The 16493-nt window shown below is 33.6% G+C and overlaps 1 long non-coding RNA gene across 1 annotated transcript; it reads left to right on the top strand.

Annotated features, from left to right (window-relative positions):
- Window positions 1–318: 318 nt before the first annotated feature.
- On the top strand, window positions 319–3162 carry LOC121971209. The gene is made up of 4 exons (XR_006109092.1): window positions 319–377; window positions 1216–1311; window positions 2395–2519; window positions 2972–3162. It is a non-coding gene; the product is annotated as an uncharacterized LOC121971209 (long non-coding RNA).
- The last annotated feature ends 13331 nt before the right edge of the window (window positions 3163–16493 follow it).

A 16493-nucleotide genomic window follows, 5' to 3' on the forward strand; every position in this document is an offset into this window, starting at 1 on the left:
TAAAATTTTAACAACATACAATATGCGTTATTAATAATCTTTTTGACAAAACTATTCATGCGAAAATCCTCTCGTAATTATTTTTCACTTACTCCCCGCCCCGCATACCAAACTCAAGCAAAACCAAGTTGTGTGCACCTCTCTCTCATGCAAAAAACCTAAAGTTGCACGACCTCTCTCTTAGGCGAACTCCTCAAGCTGAAGCCCTCCCTCTCATGCAAACTCCTCTGCCGAAGCCCTCTCACACGAATTCCTCCACCGAAGCCCTCTCACGCTAACTCCTCCGCCAAAGCCCACTCCACCGATGCCCTAACCCCTAAGCCCTCTCCGCCAAAGCCCTACATTGACTTGAACATCTTCATCGAGATCTTTCTCAGGTTAGATTTCTTTTATTTACTTTTATTTTTCATGTATTATATTGTCATTGAAAGCACTCTGCTCCCGAAACCATAGCATAGAGAGTCCTCTGGTTTATGATTTCCTAGAAAGCATTGCATTCAATTGTGTCCCTAAAGGATATATTGAATGGTAACTGAAGGGATTTCAGTTCATGGTTATGCTAAGCTTTATATTCATCTCTGTAGAGGAGGGGGTCTTGTGGAGGATTGATTTTGTGGCATTCATTGAGTTTGTTGGAAAGTAAGCTTATGTGTGGTCTGGCATTTTTTTATCTGGTTTTGAGATGCTAGAATATTTCTAGTTTTTCAAGAATACAGATATGGTTGAAGTTCTTTCTATGCAATAATTTTAAATGCAAAAAAAGTGTGGCTTTTTCCTTTAAACTTACTAAACTATAAATGCCTATTGACTCTTTAGTTGCAATAGACTGAATAATTGCCTTCTTGTACTCTTTTGTTGAAGCACCATGAACATGAAGTTTAAAGATCTATTTTAGAATACATTGAAGATGGATGTTTGTTGATCTAACCATTTTTAAGCAATAATATATAAGCCAGTCTATGCCTGTTAGTTTGTTCCCCTTTTGCCATAATTCATTAGGCTGAAAGCTATGTACTATTTGTTGTCTCCTGAAATCTCTAGTTTTATGGAAGTTCTTGTTTTAATGTTACACAATGTTGTACAGAATTAAATCTCTTGTCAGAATTCTTTGTTATATAATGTTTCTTTTTGGTATTATTATTTTTAATTAATTAATTTAATTTGGTATTCTATGCACAAGCTTAAGCTATGTTTGCTCCCCTTGTTGTGAGACAGAGACGACTTTTTTAATCCGAAGCTTAGGTCATTTATGAATGGATAAGGAGTGGATACGTCTGCCTTCAAGTGGGAGAAGATTCCAATACCTACTAGGTAACATACTTTAATTTGTTATTTTTATTATCTAATTTACTGTGGCAATGTTCAAGAGATCATGTTTTAATATCTCCAGTTATTCATAATTCATGATCGCTGAGTTACATTTTATTATTTTGTTGAACTGCTATGGTTCTATTCATGATAACATATTTGATCCATAATTTTTTCTTTCATTAGAAATATGTTCGGTATTTGTACATTAGATGAGAATTATGATGGGTTATTATGCTTTCTATTTTTTCCATGATTGGTTATTATGCTTTCTACTTTTACTTTAGCTCCAACCACTAACTACTAGCCAAAAGTACTTAAGCATGAAGTAACGTTAACTTGCTCATCTGCACATACTTGTTTTTAAATTTTATTAGCCCACATACTTTCTCCTATTTGAGAAAGTATGACCATTTACAATATTTAGAACTTTCTTTCTAAAATCAGCTTTACTCTATTCCTATATTTCCATATCTCAACTTTTTTGAGCTTGTCTTGCATTTCAACTAACAACATTTAGTTTAGTTTATCATTGTGCTAAGGGTGATAGACATTTATTGAATTTGGATTTTTTATGTGCAAATCAGTTAGGTTCATTTTCTGATCACCTAAAAAGATATATGTGCTACTCCAAATTCATTTAGGAGTTAGATTATACATAATGTACCGTCCTCTTGTATACTGATTTAAACTACAAGTGTGTACTGCACAATGAGTTAGATTATATATTTCTATGTATTTTCAAGTGGTACTACAAAGTGAATGCCTTTGCTAATATTGATTGCTCTAATTCTGGTGGATGTCTTGCTGGACATGAAGTCTCATGCCATAATGAGGCTACAAACTAATTTGTCAACTTAATAATCTTATACTGGTCAACTCAAGAACTTGTCATTCCAAGGCCTTGTTAACTTTTCTCACTTTTTATTTACATCGTAATTTTTTATCCTCTTTGAGTAATGGTTATTACACTGTAATATAGTGGCTTCTCCTTTGAATTGTATGTCACTTTGTTCTCATGTGGGGTCAATTAGGATATTCACTTTATTAATTGCTGACACTAATAGTTGAAGTTTTACTTTAAAGGGCATATGATACCAATAGCTGGAGTTCTAAGTGCACACGTCGTTGAAAAATCTTCTCCGGTGACACCTAAGCTTATTCAAGCTGTTTTGGCAAGGAATCCTATTGTTCTCAGTGACTGGCTTAAGGTATTTAGTGCTTTCTCTTGATTATGGTATTATTCCTATACCTTTGACATGTTATTGCATCTTACATCTTCCCTCTAGTTTGTATTTTGAAGTTTTCATTTGTCAACCAGTTTTATTAGAAATCAATAGAAATGAATTAGGTCAATTGAACTTGGGTATGAGTATCTGACATGGGTGTAGATGTAAGTTTAAGATAGTTGCTTATAAAAATTGTTACACATGATTAGTAGAGGTATTTGAATGTTGCCTCATAAAAATTTAGAATTGCACAGTATGTATATTCCACATATAACTATTTAGATGATCAGAAAATAAATCTACCTAATTTGCTCATAAAAATTATTACACGTGATTAGTTGAGGTATTCATTTTTTTATCACCTAAAAATAGTATCTTATTTATGTTTGTGTTTTTCTTGCTCATGTTAATATCTTACCTATCTTTCTTTGCAGTTGGGAGGCATCAAGCCGATCAAACTTTAATTGTAAAAGCACAGAAGATTAGTGAGTGCCCCTCCATGTCAAAATACTACTTTTCTGTTATATTATGACATCCTATGATGTATGTTCTCTTGTATGCAAGACGATTTCATGTGCTATTTAATTATCCAAGGTTAGTAATTATCTATGATTTATCTCTTTTATATTGACCTGAGAACAGACTGATGGAGATACTGGGACGAACGAATCATCTTTTACTACCATTATATGCAATACCTATTTTAATTTTGAATAAATAAATGACTGTATGAGAATCCATCATAAAATTTATATCACTTTATTGTTTATTATTTTTTAAATAATAATGATTTTTTAAAAATTTTATAATTTATGTAAAAGTTTTTATCAAAAGCTATACATGAGTTCTTAAGCAGTGCCAAAAATGGGTTGAGCAACCAGTCAAGTTCTTGCATGCGAGTGATGAGTGATGCTGCACCAAAATTAGTGAGGATTTGATAGACAAATTAAATAGGTGGCGGATGATTGGACACCCCTGCCTTCTTTTCCCCAAGAAAATATCAATCAAGTTTCACTCCATTGAGCAAGTGACAATAGTTTAATGGTAAGCATAAACCTAAGGCTACAAAATATCCTTAATTAATAGGCAAAACAGTTTGGCAGATGACCATCATCAATAATAAAACATGCCATGTCTGACCAACTAATTCATCCAATTGTAAAAAAATAAGATAAGGATTATGGTACTACGGCAAGGTGTCTATATAGTCTCCTAATTATCCACAATTTAATTTCACTCTCTGATGTATTATAGGATATTTTTCTTCAACGCAATAACAAATTTGGAATGTTGAATTGTTGGGTCGTTTACTATCAGCACTTTTAGATTTAACCTATTGATCGATGAAAATTTTTTATTGGATTAAATCGGTCATCCATAGAATTAGTTGGCCTGAGAAATTAAATACATTATGCTAATTGAAAAAATAATAAAAAAAAATTAAAAAACTGACAAAAGGAAGTCAAGCAAAATAGCTGGAAGATGGCTTGGAGATGCATTTGGAAATGCGATTAGAATTGGGGTCACTCAATTGAAGAGGTTAATGACATATGTTCTTTGATCCATCAGTCCTAAGTCTCAACATGCAACCTTTCAACACAAACATTTACAAACAGATATCAATTATACATGGATCATATTAGATGCAAAAGGGATATATATATTATCTAGTGGAATGTTACTGGATTTTGATTAAAAAGTATTGTCCCTTGGAACTCATGGAGGCACATTTTGACAAGCACTTTTTTTGTATAAGATTTATTCAATTGTAGGTGCTCTACTACAAATGTATATGGATCAGTTGTATATAATCATTGGCTTTTATCGAAGAGCTAGAATTTACTAATTACATTTATGATAAATCATGGTATATTGGGGGAGGGGTATTTTAATGCAACGCTGGATTCAAGTGAAAGACTCAACTGTAATGGCAACTCAAGAGCAACCACATTGTTCATAGGCTGGGGTTCAAGCATCTGAGTTATTTGAACAACCAATTGTAAATGGGGCTTTCACTAGGAGAGACCACCAAAATCCACCAGCATTTGTGAACTCAGAGATTCTTTCGTCTTCCGTGTTGGTCCTGAGACGAGTTGACAGGGGCGCTGGGGCGGATGAATCACCTTTTGTCACCACGAGAAATTCTTTGGACCTGGAATTTAGCAGCAAATGTCCTCGTGCAAGGTTGTAAAGGAGTTAGTGTCAAATCATACACCGTTTCTGCTAATCGCAGCTGATGAAATCAAAGAGTTTAACAAGTCATTCAAATTTGTAAGTAAAGGGCTCTTGTAGTTCTCAAACTTCCATGAGATCGCCAAGGAAGCATGGCAACAAAACACATACGTAAAAATATAAATTTAGCAATAGCATGGATTGATAAAATCAGAAAACTGAGGTATCCCCTCAAGAAATGAGAATAGAAACTAAAAGAGCTATTGGAGAGAAGGGAAAAGCTTAAGTAGTGTGTGTCTAATCATCTCATGTCAAGCTTCTCTCCCCTTGTGCACTAGGCCTCCACTCCCTCTCTATGTCATCATTCTCACTCCACTTGTATAGTCTGCTTCCCAAATACAAGTAGGTTTGATGCTCCTTGTTCGGTAGTTCATCGATTGTCCCTTTTTGGATTTCCACATACCTTGAGCTATCAAATACCCATGACTTCAGTAGCGGCTGGTCGTCTACATATGTGTGTGTATCTGAGTCCTTGGATGCTTGATCACATATATCAATACAAATTCAAGTTCTAATTTAAACTCTTTGTCCGAACCTCAAAAATTATAATTACACCAAAGCACTTGGAAGTTGTATGTTATAACAAATTTCACTATGCCAAATCCATAGCATCAGTCTAAATTATCCAATCACATCAAGAAAAATAATATTAATGAATTGATAAACAATATCAAACAATAATAACTTTGAACTTAATAAAACAAAATCTATAGGGGCTCTATGGAAGTCTTGAATATAGGTGATGCCACTGGATCTTACTCCACTTCCAGTTCGATAGATCCCAGGATCCAAAATTTGATAATCCGTTATGATTTGGGATCTTACCTCTATTAAAAAAAAATTCGTTATTTTAACGGCTCCTTAGTATTGATCCCACAAATATAGAAAAAGATAAATATAGATATACAGACATTAGGCATATGATAAGATAAACCTCATATCATTGATAGTTCTTGTAAATCCTAAGCCGCATGGATTCTAAACAATCAAAATAAGAATTCGTATAGGAAAAACAAGAACAAGAAGATCTTCGTTTCATCGAAAACATGGCATAAGAAAAATAAATAATACATAAACATAATGACAAAGAACCTGATTGAAGAGTCATATCTTTGTCCTTTAACGTCGTCAAGAAGATCCTGTGGAAGAAGAAACAGCGGAAGGAAAAGGTAGATCTTCCGGAGAAATTAGGGTTGACGACGTCGAATTCTCTTCGTCAATGGGGAACGAAGAAATGTCTCAAAATTACCCTAATCCTCGGGGGATCAACCCATTATATAGTGTACATCTATTATCAGCCAATCGATAATAATAGATGTGCGACTATAAGTCCATATATATTGAATATCTATTATCAGCAAATAGATGATAATAGATGCGGAACTATAGGTTCTACACATATGAGACCCACATCCAATTACTCGAAACCCACTAGACATAAGTTAGATCACTTTAAAAGGTTCTGATCGTATTCACGTGTGCAACTTACAAATAAGCCCACCTAATAGGGATAATTATATCCAACAATCTCCCACTTGGGTTATATGTGAGTTGTATGTGAAATACAAGTAAAACTTTAGTTGATATCAAATTTTATTGGTATAAAATACCCCTGTAAATAATCTGGTCCATTAACTTCATTGGTATAGGACTAAAGAGGTCATAGCTACTGTATATGATCGTAACAAGCCCCAACAGTAATCACAATATCAATGTCATTAATGACATAGATCAAGATGTGATGTGTAAAGTGGAAATTACATAAAATGTGATCAATACATGTCAATTTCCAATTGGTCCTAAGATGACCTCAAAAGAGGTCAGATCATATTTGCAAAATACTTTATGCTAAACTGCAATAGCAAATCATGGTCAACTTTATGATTGCAAAAGGAATTTTTATCATATTTACAAACACCAAATGCTAAATAGCAGTAGTAAATGATGATATCATAGTCAGAATGTCAAACAAACATATAAATTCTCATTAATGTTTTTGAACTTTAAGTACGTACAATAATCAAAATAAATGTTTGTCTTTATTAATCAACATAGAGTAATAAAAATAAATACAGACTCCTATTAGATGAGTTCTTCTTCCATAAGAAGAACTCCCATATCCACAACATGCGTATGAAACACCTTAGGCACCAAGCCTTTGGTGAGTGGATCGGCTAACATGGAATCTATTCTGATGTGCTCTACCATAATCTAACAACTCTGAACTCTTTCTTTAACCGCTAGAAACTTGATGTCGATGTGTTTAGAGTTCGACGAACTGTGGTTGCTCTTGGCATAAAGTTCTGCGGCTTTATTATCACAATAGATCCTCAGTGGCCTGTCAATACCATCAATAATCTGTAATGTTGTGATGAAGTTCCACAGCCAAATCCCGTGATTGGATGCTTCGTAGCATGCTGCTAACTCTGCCTCTATAGTAGAAGTGGCTATTAACGTCTACTTGACACTCTTTCAAGGTATAACAAGCATGAAGATATAACCCGAAGTGGACCTCCTGCCATCCAAGCATCCAGCAAAATCAGAGTCTGAATATCCAATCACCTCCAAGTGATCTGATCTCCGATACGTGAGCATATGCCCTTTATTTCTTTGCAAATACTGCATCACTCTCTTTATCGATTTCCAGTGTGACGATCCTGGGTTACTAATATATCTGCCTAACATCCCCACTATAAATGTTATATCTGGTCAAGTACAAACTTGTGCATACATGAGACTTCTCACTGCTGACGCATATGGGAATTGCTTCATCTCCTTTATTTCAAGTTCTAGTCGTGGACACTGCTGCAAGTTGAACTTGTCACCTCTTGACACAGGTGTGTCACCGGGTGTATAGTTCTACATACCATACCTTATAAGCACCTTTTCAATATAGGACTATTGCGAAAGTTCAAGAATGTCTCTTGAACGATTACGATAGATCTGTATACCTAAAACCAAGGATGCTTCACCAAGATCTTTCATTTCAAAATTACTAGATAGAAATGACTTAGTTTGAAGCAGCAGATCCTTATTATTACTTGCAAGCAATATATCATCCATATACAAAACAAGTAAAACAAACTTGCTCCCACTGAACTTGACATATATGAACTGATCAACAGGGTTCTCTTTAAATTCAAATGAGGTAACCACTTGATCAAATTTCTGGTACCACTGACGGGACACCTACTTTAAACCATAAATGGACTTCTTCAATCTACATACTAGGTGTTTTGAGTCCTTATACTCAAAATTCTCTGGTTGCACCATATATATAGATTCCTCTATGTCTCCATTGAGGAATGCAGTCTTTACATTAATTTGATGTAACTTCAAATCATAATGAGCTATAAGTGTCATGATTACCCTAAGGGAGTCTTTTGTCGACACAGGTGAGAAAGTCTCCTTATAATCAATGTCTTCTTTTTGAGTGAATCCCTTGGCAACAAGACAAGTCTTATACTTTTCGACATTACCCATTGAATCCCACTTGATTTTAAATATCCATTTATAGCCAACGGGCTTCTTTCCTTTAGACAATTCAACAAGTTCCCAAACCTCATTGTCTATCATAGACTTCAACTCTTCTTGTATGGCGTTAATCCATCTTTCAGGGTTAGAGTATTGTTTGACTTCTTGGAAAGATGTAGGATCACTCTCCAACCCTATATCAAAATCATGCTCTTGGAGATAAACATAATCACTAGAATTCGTGATTCTCCGTTTCCTTATGAATTGCCTTAAATGCACTTGTGTTTGAGGTGATTGAGGTATTTGCTCATCAATATGAGGCAATACTTCAATTTCAGTGGCAGGTTCCTTCAATTGCATTGTAGATGTCATGAGAATATCTTGGTTCACTACGTTTACTGAATGTGTGATACTCATAATGTGCGGTATGGTAACCATACCGCTACTGATCGCACTAGTAGTAACTACAGGAGGATCGCCAATGCTTTCCTCAAAAGATACTTCCTTGATTTTATTACTCCCATTGTCCTCAAAGAACTTGACATTTCCCGTTTCGAAGAAGAATCTATTAGAGGGATCATAAAATTTATACCCTCTTGACTTCTCAGAGTATCCTATAAAATTACAGCTAACCGTTTTTAAGTCCAATTTCCTTTTATTAGACTTGTAAGGTCTAGCTTCAGCTAGACAACCCCAAATGTATAAGTGTCTAATGTTAGGCTTCTTACTTGTCCACATCTCGAATGAGGTTTTAGTTACTACCTTACTAGGTACTCTATTGAGTAGGTAAACTGCAGTCTTAGTGCTTCACCCCACAAAGATTCCGGTAGAGAAGTGAAAGCCATCATACTTCTTACCATGTCTTTTAGTGTTCGATTGCGACGTTCAACTACACCATTCTGACTGGGTGTACCAGGCATGGTATACTAAGGCACAATTCCACACTCAGCAAGGTAATTCGCAAAAGGTCTTGGATGTTACTCACTTGATCCATCATATCGATTGTAATATTCATCTCCACGATCGGATCCGACAGTTTTAATTTTCTTACCTAGTTGAAGTTCAACTTCGATTTTGAAAATTTTGAACATGTCCAAAGATTGCGATTTCTCATGAATAAAGTACAGATAGTCAAATATGAAATAGTCATCTATGAAGCTAATAAAATATGTGTGTCCATTCCAAGATGCCTTAGGGAATGGTCCACAAATATTCGTATGTATTAACTCCAAAACATCACTACAACAGCTAGCCCCTTTATTCCTTTTGTTAGTGGTCTTCCCCTTGAGACACTCTATGCAGACATCAAAGTCTAACATGTCAAGGGAATCGAGAATTCCATGTGACATTCACCTTTCTAGGCGTTGTTTTGATATATGTCCTAAACACCTATGCCACAACATGGAAGAATTCTCGTTAGTCAATTTACGTTTCGTACCTATACTATGCATTATCACGTTGTCAACTATAGAAGTAAAGGAGTTCAATTTATAAAGCTTATCAACCAAGGAACCATTGACAATCAACACTCACTACAAGAAAAAATGGCTTTCCTGACACTTTCTTCATGACATTTATTTAAAAGTGTAGTTGATTTATATATGTTATGACATTGATTAAAAATAAAAAAATTAAAATCATATTAAGTATATTATTATGACACTTTTAATTAATGTCATGTAATATTTTTTACCCGCGCGCCAATTTTTTTCCTCACTCCCTCCAATAAAATTCTCACCCATCGAACCTTTTTATATCCCTCCAATAAGTGTTATTTTCTCGATTATTCCCGTCGACGTCTCTACCGATCATCCCCCAACCCTCGACGTCTCTGCCCGATCCTCCCTCAACCCTCGACATCCTTGTGCGCCATCTGCCTTGCCATCTTCCTCGCCATCCGCCCTGCCGTCTGCCACACCGAAGCCTTCTTCTTTCCTCTTCTAGCGTCTCGTGATCAGAAGCCCTAGGTTGCAAGTTTCTATGCGTCGTCTGCCCCGCCATCTTCCTCGTCGTTTGTGACGCCAAGGTCCTATTCTTTCCTCTTTTCATGATCCGAAGCCCTAGGTTGCAAGCTAAGTATTTATGCGTTCTGTTTCTTTTGAAGATTTTCTTGTTTCTTTGAAGATTTTCTTGTTTCTTTTGAAGATTTTCTTGTTTCTTACTATGATTTTTGGTGGTAAATAGGTTTCTTTGTTATTGATTTTAGGTGATTTCTATTAATTTCTGTGAAACCACATCTTACTTTGATATGTTCAGTTTGAAGGAAGTTTTAAGGTTTATTTCAGTCTATCTACCTCTCTTCTCTTCTTTTTTTGGCTTGATTTCTTTGTTATTTCTGTTGTATTGTTGAGCTGAGAAGGATTAATGATATTTATAAGAAGACATTAGTTAGTAAAATATCTAGGCTACAAAATTTATGGGATGTTGAGCTTTTGTATCTAGTGTATTTCTAGGCTACATTAGTATATTGCATCTCTGTTGAGCTCTCTGATATTTATAGGATATTGTATTTCTAGGATACATTCAGTGATATTGAGCTCTCTAATATTTATAAGAAGACATTGTATCTAGTAAAATATCTACATTAGTGTATTGTTATATCTAGTGTATTTCTGTTATATTGTTGAGCTGAGAAGGAATAATGGACATTATATTATGATTTAAAACTCAAGTTGTTTATATTTTCTTCAAACAATACTTGTGTAGATTGTCAAAACATTCAAGGTGCATCAAATAACCAAATAGATGAAGCTTCAAATCAGCAACACAATGATGTACAAGGTATTAGATATAAAAATATATGAAACAAACTCCGAGAGTTTGTTGCATGTGCATATTACTTGTAAAATTGCAACTGTGTGAATTTGACATTGGGATTCTCTTGTTTCATGGCTAGTCTTTCTTGTTGTAATAGTCACATTGCACGCAGTGGCTTGACATGGCCACTGCCTATCAATCTATTTAACATTTTAATCTATTAGATAATCTATTTGAACTCTATTAACAGCCTTTTTTTAAACCAATCAAGACTCAGTTCCCAAACAATCTATTAGATTATTATCACCACCACCACCAAGTAGTTACAGAGTATTGAGATGACTGACACGAACTAATGATGTCATTCACTACTTTTCCTTGCTTTCCATCTGCTTATTCTTTTTCGGAGTAGATGATGGGCATTTGACCTGACAGAAGTTGAGCACTTCGAGCGCATCTGTTCGCCCTTCTCTTTGGATGAACAAAGGCTTTCTTCTTCATTTAATTAGAGAAAGCTTGTTCCTACCTAAAGTCTTTTAGTTTATTATTATTGGCGTGTGTTATAAGCAAGACCTACAAATTAAATTAAACAACAAATAACATATTTGTTTTATTCCATTCGAATTAGTAAATTATTTCCTTCTTAATCTTATAGTAAGGAAACAAAGATTCTTCAAAGATTCTTTATGTTAATACTTACAAATCTGATCCTAATTTTGTAAGTTTATTTTGCATGCTTAATGATTTTCATTCCCTTTTGTTCTACATTGGCAAGAGAGGTGGTGATTTATGGATTGATGGAATGGACAGTGGATACTTAATTTGGTTGGTTGATGAATTTCCCTATGACAAGTGGTATTACACTGGCCCTTGTTCCAGTGTTTATTAGGCTAAGTGGGTTGGATTATGGGCTAGAGACAATATGTTTTGTCAACTAGAGGTGGCTTGTGTGGTTGGGAGGGGAGTTATGATGCTCACTGTAGTTGCATATCAGGATGAGAGTCGAAACATCCATATTGTAGCTAACTTTAGCGCACCTGTGCTACAGGCTTCTATTTATATGATGTTGTGTTGGTTATTAGTTTATTTTAGTTAAACTTGGAAGTTGAAATACATAAGTCTGTGCCTTTTCTCTAAAGGCCTTAGTTGCCCTTCTATTTTCAGTATGATTTCTCTGTGTTATATTTGAAAAGTTCAAGCTGTTCGGTACATCTAATATAGCAGATAATTCAATATTAATGTGGCTCAGACAATTTGGTCCTTAGCTGGTTCTTGATCTTGTTAGTAATATACCATTCCTATTCATCCATCAGTTTGGGATTGCTTGTCTCTTATGTCAAATTCACACAGTTGCAATTTTACAAGTAATATGCACATGCAACAAACTCCGGTAGTTTCAAAATATTATGTTTTGATATAATTTGGTGTAATGATTATTTCATGCATTATTTATCTTATATAACTTGTCTTTGATAGGAATGACCCTTAAAAGTAAAAATAATGGGAAACCTCATTTTCAACTTCAAGACGGGGCAAATACTCAACCACAAATTTTGATTGGCAATTACACAACTCTAAACTCAAAAAAAAAAGGTAACATCTTATTTTATACATCAACACTATTATTTTCTTTTGTATAACTCTTATTTGACTTTTTCTTTTATTTGTTATATACGTTATTAAAGTCTATCATGCAAGGGAAATTGAGAACTTGGTAACTAGCGGAAAAGGTCAGAACTCTCTTGTTTATGATTTAAAACTCAAGTTGTTTATAATTTGTTCAAACAATACTTGTGCAAATTGTCAAAACATTCAAGGTGCATCAAATAACCAAATAGATGAAGCTTCAAATCAGCAACACAATGATGTACAAGGTATTAGATATAAAAATATTTTATTTGAATACTATGGATCAAATTACTAGAAATATTGATTTGCATCAATCTTTTTATACAGTTTTACCCTTCTGCATCGTTTGCATCAATCTTTTTACACAGTTTTACCCTTTTGCATCAATTAATTTGCATCAATCTTTTATTACTAGCTCAAGTGTTTTAAAATCTCAAAGTGTTTTTTAATGTCCCATCTCTAATCCGTGCTTTTATTACTAGCTCAAGTGTTTTAAAATTTATAAGTGTTTTTTAATGTCCCATCCCTAATCCGTGCTTTTTTTTTCTTTTTTGCTCATTTTAATCAATATTGTACTATTCATTAGCTATTATGAGGCTTACTTATTTTAACATAACTTGCAATTTTCAATATGAGGATTAACTTCAGAATATGCTTGATCATAATTTAAAACTCAAGTTGTTTATAATTTGTTCAAACAATACTTGTACAGACTTTCAAAACATTCAAGGTGCATCAAATAACCAAATAGATGAAGATTCAAATCAGAAAGACATTGAGTTACAAGCTTCAAATCATATTGTTGAAAATAATTTTATGGATGAAGAATTTGATCGAGGTAAATGTAATAAATTATTTTACTATATTTATTCAACCATTTATTTCTCTTTTTTTTTATATGTAGACAGAGAAAGTGAATCTCCTGATGCTAAGAAGAAAATTAGAGGCCCTACATTTATGAAAGGCATTTGGGGTTGACCGAGTACGCTGCCACGTATTAAGATCCAATGTGATGGTATGGCACGTCCTATAGGATCCATCACGAGTTGAATTATTCCATGCTTGCTTCACTAAAGGTTGACAGTTGGATTACTTTCTAATCCAATTAGTTTATCTCTAAAGGTAAAGTCTTTATCTAGTTTTATTACTTTATTATTATATTGAGTTAGTACTTTGTTGATTCGGCATGGTCTTGGGGTTAAGAATATAAGTTAGATGCGTAAATGGTTTTTTGTTGTTTATTTTGATATTATTTATTATTTGATGAGCCATAATGAGTTGGAGTTTGCTTTCTTGTAAGCTACTGATGTGGTTTGTGTGAGATTATAGTTATCTTGAGTTAGCCATTTATTAATTTCTTGTAAGCTATGTTTTTGTGTGAGATTTTTTTAGGTCTTGTTCATTTTTTGCAAAAATTTCATTCTACTGCCAATTCACTTGTATTGATAAGTTAGAGTTTGCTTTCTTGTAAGCTATATATGTTTTTGTGTGAAATTAAATTATCTTGAGTTAGTTAGTTATTGATTTCGTGTATGTGTATTGCTGCTTATTGTGAGAAGTTGAGAATTCAATTAGATTGAGTAATAACGTATGATCTTATTTAGCATAATTGTTGTTGTTGATGGTATACCATATTTGTTTTCATCATAGTCTTCTCTTTTTGCATTGTTAGATTGGATGTTCTGTCTCGATAAAAAGTCTATTTGGTTCGATGAAAATTGTGGCAAAAGGAGTTGTTCGTAGTATGAATCCAAATACTGAAGTTGGAAGATAGGTGTTGGGACCAAATTAGTGTGAAATACAAGTTCTAGTTGTCCTAGAATGGGAAGAAAGTTTGATTAGGTCATATGATCTTTTACAAAAGTTTGAGGATGTATTTGGAGGAATGATAGCTTGACCTTGTCATCTGGTATGATGTGCAATTTTTTAATTAACTACTATTTATTGTATATGTTCATCATGTTATGACACTTTTTAAAACCAATATCAATTATATTTGTAGTTGACGGTTAATGAAGAAGACTTCTACTAGGTGCATTTGGGGTTTTGTGGAACAATAGTAAGGTAAATGTTAGTGTCTTTTAAAACCAATTATATTTGATGCTGTGGAGCTTTCTCGGCTTATCATTTGATAAATATTCACAAGTTCGAATTAAATTTTAATTTCTTTAGTTTATGTTTTTTTTTAAGTTTTTTTTTTTACACAAATATATGAATTTTTATTGTAGGTGACAAGAATATTGGATTTTGTTTAAGATGTGATGGTTGAAGAATGAAGATGCACCACAAGTTTGGTTATGTTTTGTTTTAAGAGATTTAATTTTTTGCTAGTTCTTAAACTAAATACATTGGGTACATTTGTAATTGATATATAGATATTTTTTGATGTGACAAATTTATTAGCCTTATGGATTGGAAAATTAATGACAATTATTGATTAGCACTTTAATTTCTATTTTAAAACTTTTTATGTGTATTTATGATAATATGTTATATGCGTGAATATTATGTCATGAAAATATTGAAAATGGATGACATATTTCATAATATATGTCATTTTTATTATCACAATAGAATATCAAATCCATTAGAGACTTTTCAAAAAATTATCAAAAATAACAATTAATGATAATTTTTAATGTCCTTATAGATTAATATAGAAGACATTCGTAAGTGTCATTACAAATTACATAATGAAGCATTTTAAATTAACCTTATAAACTATCATTAAGGACAATTTTTATTGTCACTATAAATAAAATACAAAACATTTATAGTTGTCCTGTTAAATGATTTTAAAGGACATATAAATTTGTCATCATTACTATAATTACAAGGCAGACATAAATGTCATTACAGATTTTATAGTGACATTTTTTTGTCACTATAATAATTATTTATGACATTAATGGTGTGATTATTTTTATGCTATAGTGACATTAGGAAATGTCATGAGACTTTAGACAACATCACTATAGAGGACATTTTGACTTAATGTCACTATATCAAAAGTGTCAGTATAAGTAGTATATGATGACACTTTTAAATGCCATTAAAAGTATATATTCTTGTAGTGACTGAATTAAAGAAAATACTAAAAATTTCATTTCCAAATAAACAAGAATAACTTGATTTGTCCAAATAAGAAATTGAAATTAAATTCTGTCGAAAAGACGGTACAATAAATGTATTTTCTAAATCCAGAAAAATATTGGTTCCTAAACAAAGCCTAAAAACACCAATCGACTCGACTTTAGCCTTCTTTCCATTTCCTATATAGATGTATCTTTCACCATCAAGCGGAAGTCGGCTCCTGAGACAACCTTGCATAGTGACACTTCGAATCTCGACAAAGCCGAGGTAAATGCCTCCTTATGTGCTAGTTACTATTCCAAAGGCTAGTAGCCGCCCCGTGATTTACCTCCTCCGTGTTGGCCCTGGGACGGGTTGGCGGGGGGCACTGGGGGCGAGTGCATTTACCTTTTGCCACAACTTATGTGAGTAGTAGCACCGCTATCTATTCACTAAGTGTCAGTGGGTACTATAGCTAAATTAACTTCCAAACTAACAAAATTTTGAAAACTCCCAGAATCTACAGTCTATTTTCCTTTTCCTTTATTAATCCTCTTTCTCTTCTTGCTTGAATCTTGAATCTTTCCTTTTCCTTATGTTTCCTTTTCTAGCATACCGCATGGTTATCAACTTCGTAAGAAGTATGGTAGTCTCGACATTTTCATTTGAGGTGAATCGGTCTACCAATTGGTTCAAGAAACTCATAGCATCTCCTCCCTCGGTTATTAAGCCCGGTATAGAAAGCTTCATGATACTCAGACACATGCGATTTTATTTCTCCTACAGTTGAAA

The sequence above is a fragment of the Zingiber officinale genome, chromosome 1B, assembly GCF_018446385.1.
Source record: "Zingiber officinale cultivar Zhangliang chromosome 1B, Zo_v1.1, whole genome shotgun sequence".
Taxonomy (NCBI): Eukaryota; Viridiplantae; Streptophyta; class Magnoliopsida; order Zingiberales; family Zingiberaceae; genus Zingiber; species Zingiber officinale.